This window comes from Eptatretus burgeri, chromosome 6 (genome assembly GCF_056783735.1).
Source record: "Eptatretus burgeri isolate ZD-2024b chromosome 6, Ebu_testis_v1, whole genome shotgun sequence".
In the NCBI taxonomy this organism is placed as follows: Eukaryota; Metazoa; Chordata; class Myxini; order Myxiniformes; family Myxinidae; genus Eptatretus; species Eptatretus burgeri.
In genome coordinates, this window is record NC_140966.1 from 80,593,933 (window position 1) to 80,608,222 (window position 14,290).

A 14,290-nucleotide genomic window follows, 5' to 3' on the forward strand; every position below is an offset into this window, starting at 1 on the left:
GTTGTTTCTGGCATGCGGTTTGAGTTTTTTGCGGGGGGGGGGGGGAGGATTTGCACATACGGCCATGCATCTACGGGCATGCACGAGTTTTAATAAATGCCAAGGCTGAGCCAATGAAAAAAGCCAAGAATTCACAAGGTTTCGGAAAAGCGATGATAATAGAAAACGGACACGCCAAGAAAACCTATAGAAAACCAAGACGCCAAGGTGAACAACGAATAGCCAAGATCTTGTGAAAAAGCCAAGCAGTGGTCACACTGGTATGAACTTAATCATCATCATAACTTCATATGCATCCTGTGGTTGCTGGTTGCATCATTGCTGGAAGTGTAGCTGTGCCGCAGATGTAGTGCCCCCTGTTTACAGCAAGCTGGTACTCATTTTGCCAACCTCAGCAGGATGGCAGGCTGAGTCAACCCACCTCATGTTATTTAACAACACGACAGGGGCTCAAACTTGAGACCCTAATATCTTAATCCAGCCACCTTAACCGTTAAGCCAATACCAGCTATTAACCTTGGTACAGAACCACTAATCTGACTGACCATTATAGTTTTTTGCAAGAAGAGCTGTGGTTTACGCTCCATGGAATTAGGCCAGAGTACCGATGCAATAGCCTAATCCAATGTACCATCTTTATTTACAGGAGAGTTGGTGCTGCCCATGCAGTCTCATGGCAAGGAATATTCAAGGTGGTTTGCTATCGCCTTCCTTGGATATAATTGGAATTTGAACCAGCAATCACCAAATTATAAAAGCCTGAGGCCTAACACAATGGATGGCCTATGCATGTCGAGTTTTAAACAACACGGAGTATTTTTTTTAACGTTGATTCATGCTTTATTTTACATTATTACACCAATCAGAATACAGACACAGAACTAGCAATTCCATTTTCACCACTTCTCATCTCACCACATTACAATTTTGACTTATAGTTATCACGTTACTTACGTTGTAGCCGAAATATGTTGCATATGCATTATCGGATAAGAGGTTTTCAGAGGTGAGATTTCATTCCTTTCAGCTGAGATATTAGCAATGTATGCTCAGAAGAGAGGGATACTGGACCTTTTCACTCTCGATCCCCTCTCATTCCCCACCCTCCCTTCTCAAATTCCAGGGGTGAACTGGCACCCCTCACCTCACAGTACAAGGCATGTTTAAAGGGAGAGTTGTCGTTATTGGCTATCTGCTCCTTTTGGTCAAATCAGAACTCAAAAAAGATGTCCCCTGTGACTTCCCTCTTTCAGCTCCCATCACTCCCAAGGTTTCATAAAGCCGAGAGTATAGCTCACTTCGGAAGACGTAGAGCAGAGCACAGAGACTGAACTCTAATGCCCGAGGCAGAACAAGAACAAGGTAGAACAAGGAGTGCAGAGAGGAAAGGCACCCTAACTCATGACTAGAATAAAAGCCCAGACAATGGATGAGGGATATACTCCAGTGCACTTATCCAGAAGTGATTGATGGTGGGCTATATTGTCTTTGCACTGTTCCTTGCCTCCTGATCTTCTTTCACCACAAAGCAAGCTCTGCTAGATTTTTTACACACTAAGTAAGTGTCATGGGTGACTTTGACGTCATTGTTCAGCCTGTGAAGGCCATACTTTGCCATTTCACACTGTTTCTGTGCCTCGCCAGGTATACCGCCTGTCCATACACCACATAAAACTCATAAAGCCTTACATTATACATGTGACCTCAGGTTTTCCAGAGACTTCCATAAACACGAAAATTTGGTTCTAATCGCATATTGTGTAATTTTTTTAATCGAATTAGTCAAGGTCTCTGAATGAGCAAAATGACAGACGATGATAGTGTTGACAAACGATGAGAAAGGGCATTGGGTAACATAGGGACGTTGGACTTGTGTTCAATCGTCCCAAATAAAGAGGTTGGTAAAGTATGAGGAGGAGAGTAAGGAATAGCAAAAGAGATAATGGTTAGAAGCTGGAGACAACATGAGATGGCAGTGAGCTGCATCTTTGAAGCAACGGAGGGACAAAGATTGGACAGACACAGGAAAGTAATGCCAGAAACAGAAGTATGACACAGGGAGGCTTATCTCTTATTTCTCCAAGTCTCCCTCTATTTGTCCCTCAACCCTACTGTTGGTGTGTTACACCCCTCTCACCCCTCCCACATTTATTTCTACTGTCCCTTTTGTTCTGTTACGTCCTGATCAGTTCTATGTTCTAGCTCCTCCGTGTCGAGCCTTGACTTTGTATTCAAAGAAAGGGACAAAAGAGGAGGCTGAAGCACTGAGACATCCTCTCTCATTGACAGCAGCTTTATGGTCTTGTAATATTGTTCCATATAACTTATGTATGTAATATATATTTATCCCTCTGCACTGCATCCCTTTTAAACCCTCCCAGCCCTGTGCTCAGTCAGCATTCCATGCGTGACGTTTCCGAGGTAGGCCCAACATCAGCCTCCATTTTAAGAGCAGATCAGAATATGCCATCAAGAGCTATATGCTGTTTGCCAACGTTGAGAAAGCCTGCAAGCCAAGCTTGAATGGCATAAGCATGGAGCTTAGCAAACAGAGTAAAATGCCAACAGCCTTTAAAGCTGGAATTATGTCCAGAGATACTGGTTTGGCTCCCCGTTTCCATTTCATGGCCTCTATTATCCATCCTTGAGAAAGGAGGAAGAAAATATTCAGAAGTGAGGAGAAAAAAAGGATAAAATCCAAACTGATGATCACTCATAAAACGATCAGAGATTATAAATGACTGAATCATTGGCTGTAATAATGAATCCTTTATACTTTCTTACAATCTGAAACCAGCTGACAGGTCGTTTAGAGCGTCGATCCGAGCACCCTTCTTGTGCACAGGGGTGATATTTCCCACTTTTCAGGTGGATGGAAGATGGAACTGTGTGAAGGACCTGGAGAACCAGAAAGGAGGTGACAGTTCACCAGAGTGGGATTTGTTAACTCAGGAACTAGTGAAATCCAAGGCCCTCAGTGAAGTAAATATCAAGGCCAGACAAAATATTTCAAAATTTTAATTCAGAAATAAAATCACAGCCGACCACTTTAAGTTGCAAAAGTAATATTTAGGTCACCATTTGTACCAAGTTACAAACAGTTGTAGAAATCCTCAAGCAAGAATGGTATGATGAGGTCAGGTTGGCACAGTGTTCGGTTACTGAATTTGGGTCTCAAAAACTTTTGCCAAAAATTTGGGGTGAGAAGGAAAGGTAGACAAATTTAGCTGTGCCAAGGTGAGCCAATGAGTGCTTTAAACCCTTTTCGTCCACATACTCACGTCCTACTCCTAACCACCCTTTGCCCCCCTTTCATCCTGATGTCCCTTCCTGCAAGAAATATCTCACACATGATGACAGGCTTTGATAGACCCCTCTGTTTTGGGAGGGGGAGAAGAGAAGGAGGACAAATTTACCTGTGCGGAGTTCTTCAACCTCAGCATTGCCCAGGTAAAAAAAGGGAAATTCTAATACCCTCTGGCACCAGCACCAGGTGGCACGACACGGTACACATTGACATCGAGAATTTACACCCCCTCCGCGCTCCCCCACACCCCCTTGTGAGGCCATGACCACATCACCTCTGTTACCCCCCCCCACACACATTTGTATTTGTACCCAGAGTTTGGAGCTTGTAACTTAAAAGATGTGGCCATGCATAATGAACAGAGAGAGAGAAAGAGAAAGAGAAAGAGAAAGAGAAAGAGAAAGAGAGAGAGAGAGAGAGAGAGAGAGAGAGAGAGAGAGAGAGAGAGAGAGAGAGAGAGAGAGAGAGAGAGAGAGAGAGAGAGAGAGAGAGAGAGAGAGAGAGAGAGAGAGAGAGAGAGGAGAGAGAGAGAGAGAGAGAGAGAGAGAGAGAGAGAGAGAGAGAGAGAGAGAGAGAGAGAGAGAGAGAGAGAGAGAGACAGAGACACAAGGGCATTTCAAACTCGGCAGAACACTCATCCAGAATTTCATCTCATGACTCAAAAGGCATTTCTGCACCTCAATGATGTTCCTTTTGGTCCTGTTGTCGTCCTTTATCAGGAGGGTTTGCAAATTTGATGTGGTCATGCATGAATCCTCAGAGGGCAGCAATGCACTCTGACCTATCAGCCAGGTGCTTTGCCAATTTTCTCACACATGTTGTTCTCTTACACCTTTGTGCGAACATAGTTGCTGCTAGGACAACGATCATCAGTCGGGTCAAACTAACCTTTCTCACGCTGGTCTCAACTCAGGTCACGTTCCCTGTTCGTTGGTAAACAATCTAAAATCCACTTTGCGAATTCTGCTTCGCAACGAGAGGAAGAGCTGGCATTAAATAATAACCGAAAGTGAAGTCGCCATGGATGCACAAACCAGTTATCCCTCTGGTAACGTTTCTGACACATCTTGCTTAAAACCCAAAGAGTTAAAAGGATCGTTTGCCCACAGGGCATCACGCCCCACCATTGGGCCTCTGTGATCATCCTACACAGGGAACACGATCCACTAGAGGGCGGTCCTGTATTTGCTAAAAGACTTTTTGCATCTTTAGCATCAGAACACGATGAGGAGAAAATCAGTCCCAGAAGTCCGATGTCCAAGTTCCTGTAATGGCACAACAAAACAAACCACCTCACTTGTTACCTGCACGGTCTTTTGTGTGTTCTCAAGACCAAGCAATGAAATTCATCATGTTCAACCATCTTTTGGGGAACTTCCACATTCTCATGTCATCCCATGCATCTCCAAATTTCGCTTTGAGTCGTTTACACTTGCTTTCGATTCCTTTGACCATAAAACTGTCCCGTTTGCTCTGTACCACCCGTTTAGGACACGTTAAACAAGCATCACTTGTACACTCATTCATGGATAGTTAGGTCGGTACCAACTACAATCAACAACACTTTTCATATTAAAAACCGAATGAGGCATCACCAACTAGTATAGCTGTCCACGAAACAGGATTCCACTTTTTGACCACCAAGGAGTCTTCCTTCAGACTGCAGGTATCCTGTGCTAAGTAATAAATATCCTCAAAAAGGGTTGGGGGAATCGGGTGACTGCAATAAGCAAGTGGTGAATTTTTTAAACTTAATTGTTGAAACGTTGACCATCCCACAATGAAAACATTAAACCCACTTTGGAATTTAGTCATCATCATTTCGTTAGCAGCCTGTGTGGCTGCTGGTTGCATCATTGCTGGGAGTACGGCTGTGTCACTGAGGCAGTGCCCCCTGTTTCCAGTAAGCCAGTACTCAGTTTGCCGACCTCGACGGAAGGATGACAGGCTGAGTCAACCCACCTGGTGTTATTTAACGGAATAAAGCAGAGGCTCAAACTCAAGTCTATAAGATATTAAGCCAACCACCTGAACTGTTAAGCCAACACCAGGTATAGCAATTTAGAGCAGGTTATATTTGTTCGATGTAATAAACCAACTAAAATATGGTGCGACGAATGGGGAATAGATCACGTAGGAAGTTAACATACAGTTGACTGGGATTAGTGATATTCACCAATGACATAGATACAGAGATATCCAAAACACAGGCACCACAAGAACCCAGTGTACGTGCTGTGATTGCTAGCAAACTAAAAGCTTTACTTCTGGTGGAAAAGACAAATCACAAGAAATTTATCCACACATAGAATACACTAATATACAATTAAACGAGAAGGACAATCTTAAACGTCAGATATCACCAGATATCCCACTACCCACATTATTACATCATTATGCCTACTTGCACCAAGTTTGATTTAAATCCCTGAACCCAGATTCAAAATATTAAATAATTCTGGCTGCCAGACCATGCATCCAATCAAGTTCAAATTTAAAACATTTATTCCCCATGACTACTACATCATAATTGTGACGTTTCATGTCAATTGATGAAGCGGTTCAAGAGAAATAACTTTTCAAAAAGATTTTCGTTTAATCCAATATAGTTGCCAAATCATACTACCTCATAATTATTTGTGAACAACCTGGTATCCCCAAATAAGTTTCCCATCGATCTGTCAAGCCTTTCTGGAGATTTTTAAGGGTTTATTCTTCAAAAAAATCATAGCTGCCAAACCATGTTGACCTATGATGTCATAGGTGGAGGATAGGCGATCATACCTGTAGTTTCGCATCGATCTGTTTAGCTGTTTCCGAGAAGATTTTTGAAGGTTTTTATGTTAAAAAAACAATATGGCTGCCAAACCACGTGACCAATGACGTCATCAATCCCCCCCCCGCCCCTCCATACAATTTAGTCTGAGATGACCCTTTTATACTGATCGGATAAAGCATTCAATGTGTGGAATTATGACGTTCATAATCATGCCACCTATGACATCATAAAAAAATCGCACTTGTTTCCCATTGGGAGTACTTGCCATGCACCAAGTTTCTATTTTTTTTTCATGGAGCGGTTTCAGAACTCGAGATCCAATTTTTCCCTTTTTTCGAATATGGCTGTCACACCACGTGACCTATGACGTCATTATTAAAATAGAAACATTCTACATGAGTAGTCGCACCTATGGTGAAAATTTTGTGTCAATCGGATAAGAGGTTGCAGAAAAAAAAACAGAGAAAACTAGAACGGCACTCAGTAGAGCGCATACCTCCACAACGCTAAACAGTTTATGTTTTGTATCCCACTGATTGGCTGGATCTGGAGCCAGGCCTTCACTAAAATCGAAACGAGTTGTTCTTGTCACCTACCCAACTTGTCCACCGAGTTTCGTCTGTTTGTGAGCAGGGTGTCTCAAAAGGTTATGGACAGATTCAGACCGACAACAGGGGTGAAAACATCATCTCCGTCCACCTTCGGTGGCAGAGGTAATGATATCTGAGGTGATCTCTGTACAGTAGACTTTCAATACACATGCTCGATGCATGCAAATAACTAGATCGACGCGCATGTAGAAATGCCCAAAAAAATATAATCGGAATTTTTTTGAAAAAAAGTTGCAAAATTTTTTTTTTTTCTCTAACAATTTTTTTTTTGGGGGGGAGGGGGTGTAAATCACTTAAAACATGTAGAAATGCAAAAACAAAAATTCAAATATTTTTTTCAAAATGGGTGCCATAGCGGCCATATTGGACTTTGGACCAAGTCCAAAATCTAATGGCATGATCCTTAGACCATACCTAATCCCCCACCAAGTTTCGTCGAAATCCGTCGAGGAGTTTTTCTGTAATACTGTTCACAAACAAACAAACAGACAGGGGTGAAAACAGTGACCTCCGTCCATCTTCGATGGCGGAGGTTAATTCGCATGGACGGACGTACGTAAACATATTCGGAAAACCCAAAAACATAATGCCACCGGCGATTTCGTCAGCAGAGGCATAAAAAATTCATTTTCCGTCCCAGAAATGTACTCCTACAAAACATCGAATTGCTTTGTATTCTTGAGTAGTGTGCAAACAATGATTATGCAATGAGTGTAAAATTATTCTATTTTAAGAAAACCCATCTTGTCTTTCCATTGGGTGATTAGTCCTCCACTGGTTTCACCAGAGGGGATGATAGGTTTGCTCTCCATCTGTCTGTCTGTCCATCCGTCTTTCCATCCCACCTGTGGTTTTTCAGACTTTTCCCCCCAATATCCTTCAACATATTCAACTGAAAATCGGTACATGGCTTTATTATGATGTCAGAGAACAACTTCGAGTTTCAGGGCGTTTCGTCAATTTTTCACAAAGTGATACCCTTTTTGGATTTATACCACATTGTTAGGGGGACATTTATTGCAAAGCAATTCTCGCTCTTGTTCATTATGACACACATCACCATTCCAATATGTCATGTTTCAAGCGTGATCGCATTTACGTTACATCTTCATTGTATTATAATTATTATGGCTGGCATGTATACAGTACACAGCCTGTAATGTTGTCCGGGTGTCTCTTTGGTCCGTGTCCAACCTTTGTTCGATACGTGACACAAAACATGTGTGTCATGGAACATGGTTAAAGGTTGGACCAGTGAACCACCATTTTATCCTGAAGGCAATTTCAAGGTTCAGAGAGAACCTTGTGGCCAGACGTGGTTCCCTCGTGGTTAGAGCATCCTTTCTGAGTCTGGAAGGTCGTTGATTCGAACCCTGGTTGAGTCAATCCAAAGACTTTAAAAATGGTGCGTGCTGCTGACCATAGGTTGACGATCATTGCGCATGTTTAATAGGCTTAATTGTACTGGATCTGGATCCTCACCAAGATCGAATCGATTCGTCTGGTTCACACACCCAACCTGTCCACCAAATTTCGTCTGAATCTGTCCACAACCCTTTGATATATCCTGCTCACAGACAAACACACATACAGACAAATAGACAGACAGGGGTGAAATCAAAACCTCCGTCCACCTTCAGTAGTGGTTTGGTGGAGGTAATAATAACACTACATGAACAGCTCCCATTATACCACCACTACCGACCTTGTGTGGGGTCTGCGTTTTGGGGCCAAATCTTTCACGAACCGGCTGGCCAGGACTGACGTTCGACTGAAGGTCATTTGGGCAGAAATTGTTCAGGGTGTCGGCGATAACCTACCTCCTCTTCATGAAGACACCTCGGGATCTTAACGTCCCCTCAATCTAATGTTAGCAGACGGGACAAGCGGATAAATGTCCCTTCGAGGGATGGCGCACCTCCTGATGCATGCCGTGCCCTAACATTGAAACACCAATTCTAGAGTTTATCCTTGGGTCAGGAATCAAAGCTAACCCTAGACATCTTGAAGGCAAGTGCACCACGTTTGCATCATCTTATCAGACGTTTCTTCTAGAAAACAGCAAAATATCGAATGTTTCAGTTTCAGATGGCACGCGCGCGTGCGCGCACACACACACACACACACACACACACACACACACACACACACACACACACACACACACACACACACACACACAACAATGTGTGCAGCCTTTTCTTTGATTTATATACAGTTCTATACCTCTGGGCCAATCTCCACCAAATTTTGGGAACGTCATGGGGCTACCCAGGGTCAGTTCATGGGAACCAACCCCCTCCCCCCCCCACCACCTACCCACAAGGCAATTTTCTGTATGTTTGTACACCTTAAAATCAGATAAAAATGATTGGTCCATCACTGCCGAGTTGCATTCCCGGGTTCATTTTTGCTACAGCTTTAAACATCAATTTTCTTGATGGTCGGCTAAAGTCTAAATAACTCGATCTTCATCAGGGAGTGCAAATACATTGAACAACCAGCTTAACTAACCACTTCCATCCGTGGCTGAGATATGAAAATCGTTGGAATGGTTAATCCACCTGATTTTGGCTGGTGGAACCCTACCTTTGAATTGATGGCACACGTACTATCACTGTAACTCTTCTCTCACCTGTTTAAAGGGGAGTTTTATAGCTTCGAAGGAAGGTATGCCTATTATTACAATGGGTGGAAGTAATTTTGCTCACTCCAGTCACTCGCCAAACTGCCACCCTGGGAACGATGCCGGTCGAAGACTACTGTGATAAGTCTCATCTCCCCTCCACGATGCACAGCACAAGCGTCTTGGACATAAAATCGACCTCCGGTGAAATCCACAACTGATATAATTGAACACCTTGCTTTGCCAAGCAGGCATTAACGGGACATCATTTGGAACGCAATTGCGACGATTCATAACTGTGTCCAATTGATTGTATAATACACGCTCATGTCGTTTGGAGCAGAGTTATAAAAGCTGTCATTGCTGGAGACGTATACTACAATGACTATATATATATATATATATATATATATATATATATATATATATATATATATATATATATATATATATATATATATATATATATATATATATACACACACATACAAAGAGAGAGACATGACAGAAGTAAATGGATAATTAAATTCATTCATTTAATCTGCACTAGCATAACCCGCGCTCTGTGCGACATGTTGGGGTGGGTGTGTTTGAGAAAGGAACTGATGCAGAGTATCAGTAGTAATTTTACTTTAATGCAGTAAGTGGAATACGATTTCACTGTTTCAGAACCATTTTATTTACTTTTTTTTGTACCATGCACCTCATCTGGTCTTTGAGATAATGTAAGCCGAATATCACGTTACTTGAGCGCAGAACAAAGTCGAAGATAGCGCGACACGAAACCACAAAATCGGAAATAATATATAAGATAATGCAGTTTTACTTGGTGATTTGTACTAATATTCGACTATTTCTTTGCACAAACGAGTTGCTGGGTCTTGTATGACAATTAACTTGGCCTCGAACCCAGGGAGCACACAAACTTTATGATTTTCAAAGAGGACAAATTGGTGGCCATTTAGAAGGTGGAGTCTGCCAGCGTCAGATAGCTCAGAACATTGGCATTCCACTTTCTACGGTCAATCGGGTGATTGTGCAATTCACCAGCGAAGGCAAGGAATTCACAGCTTCCCGTTCTGGTTGATCTGAGCCCTCAGAAAGATGTCTTCGAGCTGTCAAGCAGTCCATTGAGAAAACTCCCCATTGCAAGGCAGCAAATGTTGCAGAGGAGGTCCAAGTTAGCTCAAGAACTGCCGTGCGGTACCTTCATCAACAGGGCTACTATGGGAGAGCAGCTCAGAGAAAACCTCTTCTTGGACCAGCCAACATTCAAAGGAGAAAGAAGTGGTCTGACGAGATGGCCAACAGACCCTTGGAGTTTTGGCAAACTAATTTTTTTCACATGAGTCCCAATTTGCTCAATTTTCTGACAGTGGATGCATATGGGTCTGGAGACTTTCCAGTCAAGAGTTCTCTTTGAACCGATTGCAGCCAACTGTCAAACACGGTGGTTTTTCAGAGATGGTGTGGGGAGCAATCTGGAGCGCTGGTCGGTCAGAGCCTGTGGAGTGTGTTGGTAACATCAACTCTATGATATACATTTATATCCTTAAGGGTGGACTTCTCCCCATCTTATCCACTGGTCAGATGGTTAAAAATAACACTGTTCATGGACGATGGAGCTCCATGCCACACTCCAAAAAGACCAAAGAATGGCAGGACAGAAATATGATCAAGCGACTTCCATGGCCAAGTCAGTCTCTTGAGATGAATCCCATTGAATACCTCTGGGCCATATTGGATCGAGGTGTGCGGAAAAAGTCCCAGAAAGCAACATCACGGGCAGAATTGATAAACCTTTTGTGTGAGGCCTGGACAGAAATCTCACCAAGAGAAAAATTCGGAACTTGCTAGTTCTATGTCTGAAAGAGTAAAAACATTGAAATCTGCAAATGGCAAGTCTACAAAATAATAGTGCATGTATTAAAATGGATCAAATGGTCTTCAAGTGTTCCATAAATAAGTTCTTTAAAAATCATGGTGTTGATTTACTTCTGTCATGTCTGTGCATCTATACAATAAGAGAGAAATGCCTAATTTTGTTCCCGTTTTGCGATGTAAAATCAAATCTTATCCTCCTGAAAATTGGCACGTATTCAACGTAATATCGGGAAGGTGGCTAGATGTACTTTTCGTTATGAACTAACTATTATCTTTTGTGAATTCACCAGCAGGAAAACATGCCTTCATTCCAAGGATACCACTTCTACCATCCGACAGTGACCTGCCATTCCAGTTCCGTGGATTACAATTTCCCTTACGACCAAGACGTTCAGCATAATCGGACTAGATCTGCGTTTGCCTGTTTTCTCACACGGAATGTTGTATGTTGCGGCATCAAGAGTTGGATCAAGATCAAAGCTGCACGTCCATGCCCCAGACAAGAAAACGAGGAACGCTGTTTTTAAAAATGTGCTGCAGTAGACGACCGAAGAGACCCATCCGTAACAAAATTGACTCCACAGAAACTGTGAGTAACTGACATATGCTTTCATTTATGAATTACCCGTCTGAGACGGGTACTTTGCTCGTTTACATATATATATATATATATATATATATATATATATATATACACATATATATATATATATATATATATATATATATATATATATATATATATATATATATATATATATATATATATATATATATATATATATATATATATACTGTACACACTATATATACTAGCAGGGAATGCTTACACATTGTAAGCAAAAACAAACCGTGCTTCCCCATTGTCTGGGGTTACTCACCTGAAATATTTTTTAATTTGTTTATATTTTTATATTGAGAAGCTCTCTGACAGTTCTGTGATTTTTCCGAGTGTGTCGGCTTCAATCTCCGCCAGCACACAAAAATACCATGTTTCCCCATTGTCTCGGGTCGCTCGCCTGCATTTTTTTCATTACTTGGCGAAAACATTTTTTTGCCAAGTATGTTAGTCTGCAGCGTTTATCTGTCTGTCTGTCTGACTGTGTTTGTCTATATGTTTGTCACACGATTTTTGACCACAGATTTTAAGCAATCGCTTTGAATTATTTTGTGTGTATAGGTGACTGAGCACGGAAAGCAACGCTTTAATTTTGGTGAAGATCCCAATCCGGATCCGGATCTGAGAATTTTTTTTAAGTGATTCTTCACCATTGAGAGATCTGGCCAAAAATGATATATAGCACGATATCTCAAAAGGTTATGGATGGATTCACATGGAACTTGGTGGACAGGTTGGGAATGCCACTAGGAAGATTTGTTTAAAGTTTTTGGTGAAGATCCAAATCCAGATCTGGATACGAGAATTATTTAATTTGTAATTGAATCTTCACCCATTGAGAGATGGGGCTCAAAACGATATTACATGATATCTCAAAAAGTTGTTGACGGATTCAGATTAAACTTGGTGGACATGTTGGGTGTATGACAAGGACTAATTGATTCGGTTTTTGTGAAGATCCAAATGCGGATCCTGATCCGAGAATTTTTCAAGTGATTCTTCACCACTGAGAGATGGGGCCAAAAACTATGTGTAGCACAATATCTCAAAACGTTGTGGACAAGTTCTGACAAAACTGGGTGAATGAGTTGGTTAAGTGACAAGAAGAAGCTGATTCGATTTTGGTTAAGGTCTGGATTCAGATCTGACCTATCAGTGGGATACAAAATTTAAACTGTTCAGCCTGGCAGAGGAATGTGCTCTGTGGCAGAGTCGGAATGTATGGCAGAGATATGTGCAGAGGTATGTCAGAGTGCCGTTCCGTTCCACCAAGTTGTCACTCTACGAGTAATTTTTCATTTTTTCCCCCCATTTATTTATATTTTCATTTACAGATGCTTTCTGACAGTTCTATGATTTTTCCGGGTGTATCATCCTTGATGTCTGTCGTCACACAAAATTATCATGTTTCCCCATTGTCTCGGGTCACTCATCTGCATTTTTTTCATGTATTTATATTTTCATTTACCGATGCTTTCAGACAGTTCTGTGATTTTTCCTGGTGTTTCAGCTTCGATGTCTATTGGCACACAAAATTACCGTGCTTCTCCATTGTCTTTGGTCGCTCAACAGCATTTTTTTTTCATTTTTTTTTATTCATTTTTTTTCTTCATTTATTTATATTTTCATTTAAGGATGCTTTTAGATGGTTCTGCGTTTTTCCTGGTGTACTGGCTTCAGCACGCAAAATTAAAGTGCAAAATAAATAAATGTTTTAAAAAAAATTATTTTGTCTCTGGTCACTCACCTGCATTTTTTTTTCCATTTATTTATATTTGCGCTTATGGACACTTTCCAACAGTTCTCCAGGGGTGCAAATTAACGGCTGCCCGGTCGCCAATGGCGCCTCACTTTAGTGCTGGGCGTGTGCACAATACTGCCTTACTTGCCCGGCTGGCGAATCACTGGTGATTCCTGTTATTTTGTACAATTTGTACTAGCTTCTCTACTAGTTTTCTCAACAAGGACTACTGTTTTTTCCGCAAAAAATCCATAGTAATCACCGATAATTCTGCGGCGCCCATTTTGTCTGTTTTCATCTCATTCCAAATCACGTGTGATTGCGCGAGATTTGACGGTTTGGCGCGGTTTGGGCGCATTTTCTCATGCCCAGGCAGTGTTGGGCACAAAAGCGATAATCCGATAACAGATAATTATCGAAGTTAACTTTTTATCGGACTATTATCGGAAGTTAACTTCCATTTATTGTTATCGGACCAGTTAACTTCCGATAACTCGATTTTTGAGTCTGATAATGTCTGTTAATTTTTTGTCGGATAACTTTTTAATCGTTTCCGGGTCGCATTTCGCCGAACTAATTATCAATGTGGAGAAAAATGTACATGATTATAGATTACTTGTTTTACAAGATATTGCTGAATCAGGCCGCCGCGTGAAGAAAAATGGAAGAAGAAGAAGAAGAAGAAGAAGAAGAAGAAGAAGAAGAAGAAGAAGCCTTGCAATG

General features: G+C 41.6%; 1 pseudogene across 1 annotated transcript in view; it reads left to right on the plus strand.

Moving 5' to 3' along the window:
• The first annotated feature begins 10,226 nt into the window (after nt 1–10,226).
• The window catches only part of LOC147025156 (uncharacterized), a 33,703-nt pseudogene continuing 29,639 nt past the window's right edge, over nt 10,227–14,290 (plus strand). The window contains exon 1 of the transcript XR_015059369.1: nt 10,227–11,796. The product of XR_015059369.1 is annotated as an uncharacterized LOC147025156 (transcript). The remainder of the gene's footprint in view (nt 11,797–14,290) is intronic.